Source organism: Anguilla rostrata, chromosome 1, assembly GCF_018555375.3.
Source record: "Anguilla rostrata isolate EN2019 chromosome 1, ASM1855537v3, whole genome shotgun sequence".
In the NCBI taxonomy this organism is placed as follows: domain Eukaryota; kingdom Metazoa; phylum Chordata; class Actinopteri; order Anguilliformes; family Anguillidae; genus Anguilla; species Anguilla rostrata.
In genome coordinates, this window is record NC_057933.1 from 28,767,670 (window position 1) to 28,774,024 (window position 6,355).

Genomic DNA, 6,355 nt, shown 5'->3' on the forward strand with positions numbered 1-6,355 from the left:
CTGGAGGATAACTGCTTGACAACACAGATGGTCACATGCTCAAGATTAAAGGGGTACTTCAAGCTTTTGCAATACAAGAAAATACACTTCACTGTCTGGGCCAATCAAAAACATACACTAAAACTGAAATGATATATTTTTAAAAAAAAACTCCTGAAAATAAACTATACTTGGGCCTTGTAATAATATATGAGACTGGCAAAATGTGCTTTGATGGCGAGCTTGACCATTTCAAGCATCACAAACCAACAGAGGAGTGTTCACTGTTATAGAAACAAAGTAACAGTCACTGCATACAGCATAGGTGATGGGAAGGGATGTCATAGATATAACTGAGCCTGCAATGTTTTATTATTATATATATATATATTTTTTTTTTTTTTGTTTGTTTGTTTGTTTTTAGCTATAAAACCAAGGCTATTTCCCTGAATATCAACCAGCACTTTTTTGAATGTGTGTCCTGCAGAAATTAACATTGCAGCTGTCATAATCAATTACTGTAAGTCTTTTGCATTACAACTTTATAACACATACTCAGGCTGACATTTTGTCATGGTGGATATTTGTAATGAATCTGCAGAAAAAGAAACGTCTAGAAATTCCCAGCTATTAAGTTACATCTTTTGTAGGAAAGTGAAGTGACCCAGCAATTCCTGTCGAGTATACTGCGGTATATGTAAAGACAGTGCTGGTATGCCGCATCCAGAAACTATGGATTATATGTATAGCAGAGAAAGTAGGTTATTTTTGTGTATGCTGCAGTTTTGTTGAAAAGTCCATAAAAGAGTTTCAGAAACCTTTTCTGGAATGATCCACTTCCCCTGTAAGGGGCTGTTTTGTCACGGGGGGAATGCAGGACACACAGAAGGAGGAGACAAAGGGCGCCCCCCTGCAGTCCTGTCCAGATGGTGAAAACATAGCACGTCAGCAACGTGTTCCCAAAAAAGAGTGAAGAGCGCCCTTCCCATGGGGCCATATGGTGGATCATTTTGCTTATTCAATGAAAAAGTGCATTGAATTGGAAATATCGTGGTTAGGGTAGTCACCTTCCAAACAGGTAACCCATATTTCTTTTTGGCCAGTGCACAGAACTAGCTTTTTCATTCTGTTTTCAGCATTTGTGGGCACTTTGCAATATTATTGTTTTATGTCCCTGCTATTTCATCCTGTCTGCTACAAGAAGGACCATATTGGGAAAAAAATTTGAACCTTGTGTCAGCTTTGATATTGATATTGATATTGTTTGAGTGCAATCATTATTCTTTATGTCTAATGCTGATTCTGTTGTATTTTAATTTTAAAATAGTCGATAGTCAGTCATACTAACTCATTAAAAACCAAATACTTGAAAAATACTTCTCCTAATTCCTCCTGGGTTTCATTATCTTTTGAGTCTTTTAAATGCTCTCAAAGAGCAGAACAGCAGAACAGTGTCTTTATTTACTTCAAAATTACATATTACAGCAAACAGCCATGGACCATTAGCCGACAGTGAAAGGTGCATCTTTGTCAGGACTCAAGGTTGTTTTTTAAAATCTCATTTTTGCGGAATCGCACTACTGAGGAAAGGAGTGGGCCTCCGATTAATATAACCAACAGGCAAGGAATAGCTCAGGTTCGGATGAGGCCAGTAATCTAGCATCAGGTGACAGCATGCCCGTAATGGGCCCTGTGGGCCACAGTCTTGGAGAGCAATTAATCGTCTCTCCTCTGCTGTGGCCTTGAGATTGTAGGATTTACATTTTTATTTCATTAATGGGGCTGCAGGAAAAGTGACAGAATGTGACTAAGCCGCATTGTGTGAGGGCATGAGAGGTGGCCGCAATCCCTAATTTATGGGGGAGTAGCTGTGTTTATGCTATCTGACCAGTATTGAATAAAGAGATTTATCACAAATTGATGTAACGGTTGCTTTTTCAGAATTTAAAGGTAGAAACTGAGGTTCTTTTGATCCAAAATATCAGGAGCATCGTTATTCTACAAGGATGAAGTTTAAATGCAGATAAATAAATAAATAAATAAATACAATGTATATAGTTAAAGCGGCATACTAAAGATAATATTTTTTAATTAAAATGATTATTCATTATAGTACTAAATGTTTTAAAGTTCAAAAAGAAAACATCACAACATAAAACTCCAATTTTGCTATCTCTAATTTAGTTTTAAATTGCTTTTGGTTTGATAAGAATTTTTGGCTTCTTTTCATTTGGACATGACTGTTAAGTAGTAGCACTAACCCAAATCTAATTGCCTTTGTCTTTTTAACGTATCCTATAGAGGGAATTCATTTTGGCTTTATATCTCAGCCTGTGGGTATTTATTTATTTATTTATTGCATGCATATACCAATACCCTGGGGGCGATGTGGAGACCAAGACAAACTGCTGCTCAGGACAGACGGAGAGAGGACAGCATGATTCACCTACGACACACTGGGGGAAACAGAGACAAAATATGTGGCTCAGAGACAGCCAAAAATAGAACTTTTACAGATTTTTTTATATCTGAATACAAGAGTGGGATTGATGTTGCTTGTCACATAGAAACCCAAGAGAACAACTCTTAACCAGATAAGTAAGAAAACAACATGCCACCAAATGTACTGTCCTCTAAACAAGATTAGGGAGTGTCTCTTCTCTAAATTACAAATATTGTCCCATTGTTGAACTTAAATGTTACTTCAGCTTAACTCCTTGGTGCATGCGATACTCTTGGTTTCTGCCCTAAACGACTTTACTAAGTACTGTAGTAGCACATAAAGTGCATTTCTGAAGGAAATCATTAACATTATAACATGGCAATGGATGAACTGCAAGCTATTGCTATTCTCCAAGTATCTGGGTTCTTCTGTGATTCAGTTTCAATTTCTACTGACAATTACAGTCATTTTAACTGGAGGGAACGTCTGAAAGATCTGTGTAGATGATACTTTAAACACAGTTTTTAAAGCCACAACACTGTAATGCAACGCCAAAGTCAAATCTGACCATCAAAATACCAAAGTACATTCTTATGCAGCCTTATATATCAGCCAGAAAAGGCACACAGAAATGCACTGGAATCCTGAAGTAATTATTGTGATAAAATATGAATTGGCCTAGGAGCTTGTCGGATACCTAGTTTTTAGATATCCGCCTTTAGGAAGTCAGTGATATTAATCTGGAAAACTTACTCAGTGTGACTACAAAAACGTTATCCGTTCTTCGCTGTTTATTTGTCTCTCTTCTCCTTCACAAACACCAAAGGAATGCCTTTGGAGCAATAATGACTACACCAAAGGTCTCTCAATGTATACAATGTCTTGGAATTTTCTCCCTTAGAAGTTTCTTTACTTTCTTATCTATTGGGGGGTCCTTGCGTGGCTATATGCAGCACAAACATCCACATTACTTTTAAGTTAGAATATACTCTGTAATATTAAATTGAACTCACTGAGTGAAATCCTCAATGTCTGCATAGATAAGGGTTGTGAGGCTATTGGAATCTACATTTTCAGGGTATTCCAGTTAAAAGTGAAAAATAACGTGGTATGATTGTTTTTGTTACAAGGAAAATATTTTACCTGAAGATGAAAAGAACAGCTTGCTGTCTTCAACAATTATTTGTTGACAGATTTCATCCCTTTCATCTAGTTTGGCAGTAACATCCTGTTTTTTCCATGGTTTTGGTCCCTCTTAACTACATTGGCTATTCAACAGGAATCTCACAGGACTGTTTCTGCATCACCTGTCTGTGCAGCAGCTTTACAATTATCAGTCTAATTACTCTGTCATTTTAACATGTAGGGCCAGCCGCAGTACAACAATGCACTGATCCCCAGCTGTGTACATACATCTGCTGATGCATCTGGACACATCTTCAGTGATGTTCCTGGAATCATTGAGTGTTTCGGGTCTTTCAACATCATACACTCTCCTCCAGGTGACCCAGCCGGGGCTGACCAGACCCCAGCTTGTGTCCAGATGCCTAGTTACTTATGACCCCATGGCTCTCCTCTTTTGAGCCACAGCCATCTTGAAGCCCTCTCTGCTGCATCGGTGGTACTGCGGATGGCTCTCCTCTTCCTCTCTCCCTCGATGCCCAAATTGCTGAAGGCTCTGGCTAAAGAACGGGCTGCGAATCCCCTGCATCCAACCTCCACTGGGAGACACCTCGCTCTCCACTCAGCTTGCTGACATTTGCTGACCAGTCCCACGTACTTGGAGAGTTTCCTTTCAAAGGCCTCTTACAAGCGATCTTCCCATGGGACTGTCAGCTCCAACAGCACAGCTTGCTTGGTGGACTCAGACACAAGAACAATGTCTGGTCGCAGGGTGGTTGCTGCGATATGGTTGGGGAACTTCAGCTGCCGTTCAAGGTCCACCAACAGTTGCCAGTCCCGTGCAGAGGTCAGGATGCCTGCAGATGTTCTTCTGGGGGGGTTTTGGCTGCTCCCCAGCTCTGACAAAGGCGATGGTCTGCTTGGAGGGTCGGGACTGCTTTGCCCACTCAACTCCTGCGCTGATGGCTTCAGCGATGGTCTTCAGGACCTGATCATGCCTCCATCGGTACCGTTCCTCTCCAAGTGCCTTTGTGCAGCAGCTGAGGATGTGCTCCAGGGTTCCTCGCTTGGAGCACAGTGGGCATGCTGGTGACTCTGCTTTGCCCCATGTGTGCAGATTTGATGGGCTTGGAAGCACATCATACACTGCCTGGATGAGAAATTTGATGCGGTGTGGCTCGGCTTTCCAAAGCTCAGCCCAGGCCACTTTCCTCCTCTAGTCCAAGCCCCCTGTTGCTTCATTCCCACCGCCTTGCAGGTTCTTGTCTCCTCCACTGCTGCTCTCGACCTCCTCCTGAACTAGGCGGTGCCTTTCCTTCCCTCTGATGGTATTCATTTGGGGAGTTGGAAAGGATCCTAGCCCAGCTCGGCCTCGTGTGACCACTCTCACCAGCCTCTTGTGACACAGCCTTGCCTCTGCTTCCTGAATAGCTTCCTGTGCCCTCCACTTCCTGCTAGTCCTCACTTGGATCCCTGCTTTGGCCACTTTCGGATCACTTGAGTCCCTGTACTGTACCACTTCTCGGGCTCTTGTTACCTTGAATTCCTCCTCCAAGGATTTGAAGGGTAGTTGCAGTTTGTTGTGGTGGCTGTAGAGTGCGATGCTGCTCAGGCTCTTTGGCAGCCCCAGCCATCTCTTGAAGTGGTTGCTGACCCTCCTCTCTAAGGTCACAACTGTCCTGATCGGAACTGCATAGACAGGTGGGGTCACAGGATTCTGGGAAGAATGCCATGCTGATACACCCAGGCTTTGAATTTCCCAGGTAGGCCAGACTTGTCCACAGCCTTCAGCCAGCTATCCAATTCGGTGCAGGTCGACTGGATGGATGTTGTGTCCCTCAGAGAGCTGTCAAAACCTTCCCTAAGCTCTTGACTGACTTCTCTGTGATGGTTGGGATGGCTGTGCCTGCAATCTTGAACCGGAACTTGTCCTCCACCTTCCCTTTCCTCAGCACCACAGATCTAGATTTGGCTGGTTTGAAATGCATCCGGGCCCACTCCACCAGCTTTTCGAGCCCCTGCAGAATCCACCGGCAGCCTGGGACTGATTCTGTGGTGACTGTGAGGTCATCCATGAACGCCCTGATGGGTGGTTGCCGTTGAGCGGAATTCATTCTGGGCCATCTGCACTCCGGTTCAGCAGACTTAGTGAGCATGTTCATAGCTAGGGAGAACAGTGTCATAGAGATAGTGCACCCTGTGATGATGCCGATCTCCACCTTGTGCCAGCATGATGTAATTGCTCCTGAAGAGACCCTCATCCTGAAGTTGCTGTAGTAATCAGCGATGAGGTCTCTGATTCTGCTGGGGACGTGATGTTTGGTCAGTGTTAGCTGCACCAGCTTGTGTGGAATGGAGCCATATGCATTTGCCAGGTCCGCAGACAGCCTGTGATCTAAGGGAAGATGATTACGTTGGCAGCTCCTCATAGGCACCCCTGTATATGACAGCAATACATTGTACATAATAGCTCACAAAATCAGCATTCCTCAGTAATTTTCTGCTTGTTGTACATCAGTACAGGGGTTTGGGTTGGTTGGTGAAAAATAATCTGAATTCAGTGGCCTTATTCAAGTAATACCAGGCTTCTTCAATCCAGGTTAACCTTTAAGAGACTACTAGCCTAAGCATATAATTTTCATTAGAGGGCCATGCACCAAGGGTGTGTAGGACCCCTATTTTTTCTGGATTCTTCTTTTTCTTTTTCTTCTTCTTCTTCTTCCTCCTCCCTCTATTCATCATCATCATCTTCTTCTTCTTCTTCTTCTTCTCTGGCCAAATTTTCCCATGCTGGGAAACTTGCAAAATTTG

The 6,355-nt window shown here is 42.9% G+C and overlaps 1 pseudogene; it reads right to left on the minus strand.

The window, feature by feature from the left end:
- Positions 1-3,973: 3,973 nt before the first annotated feature.
- On the minus strand, positions 3,974-5,973 carry LOC135241689 (uncharacterized; annotated as a pseudogene).
- Between the last annotated feature and the right edge of the window lie 382 nt (positions 5,974-6,355).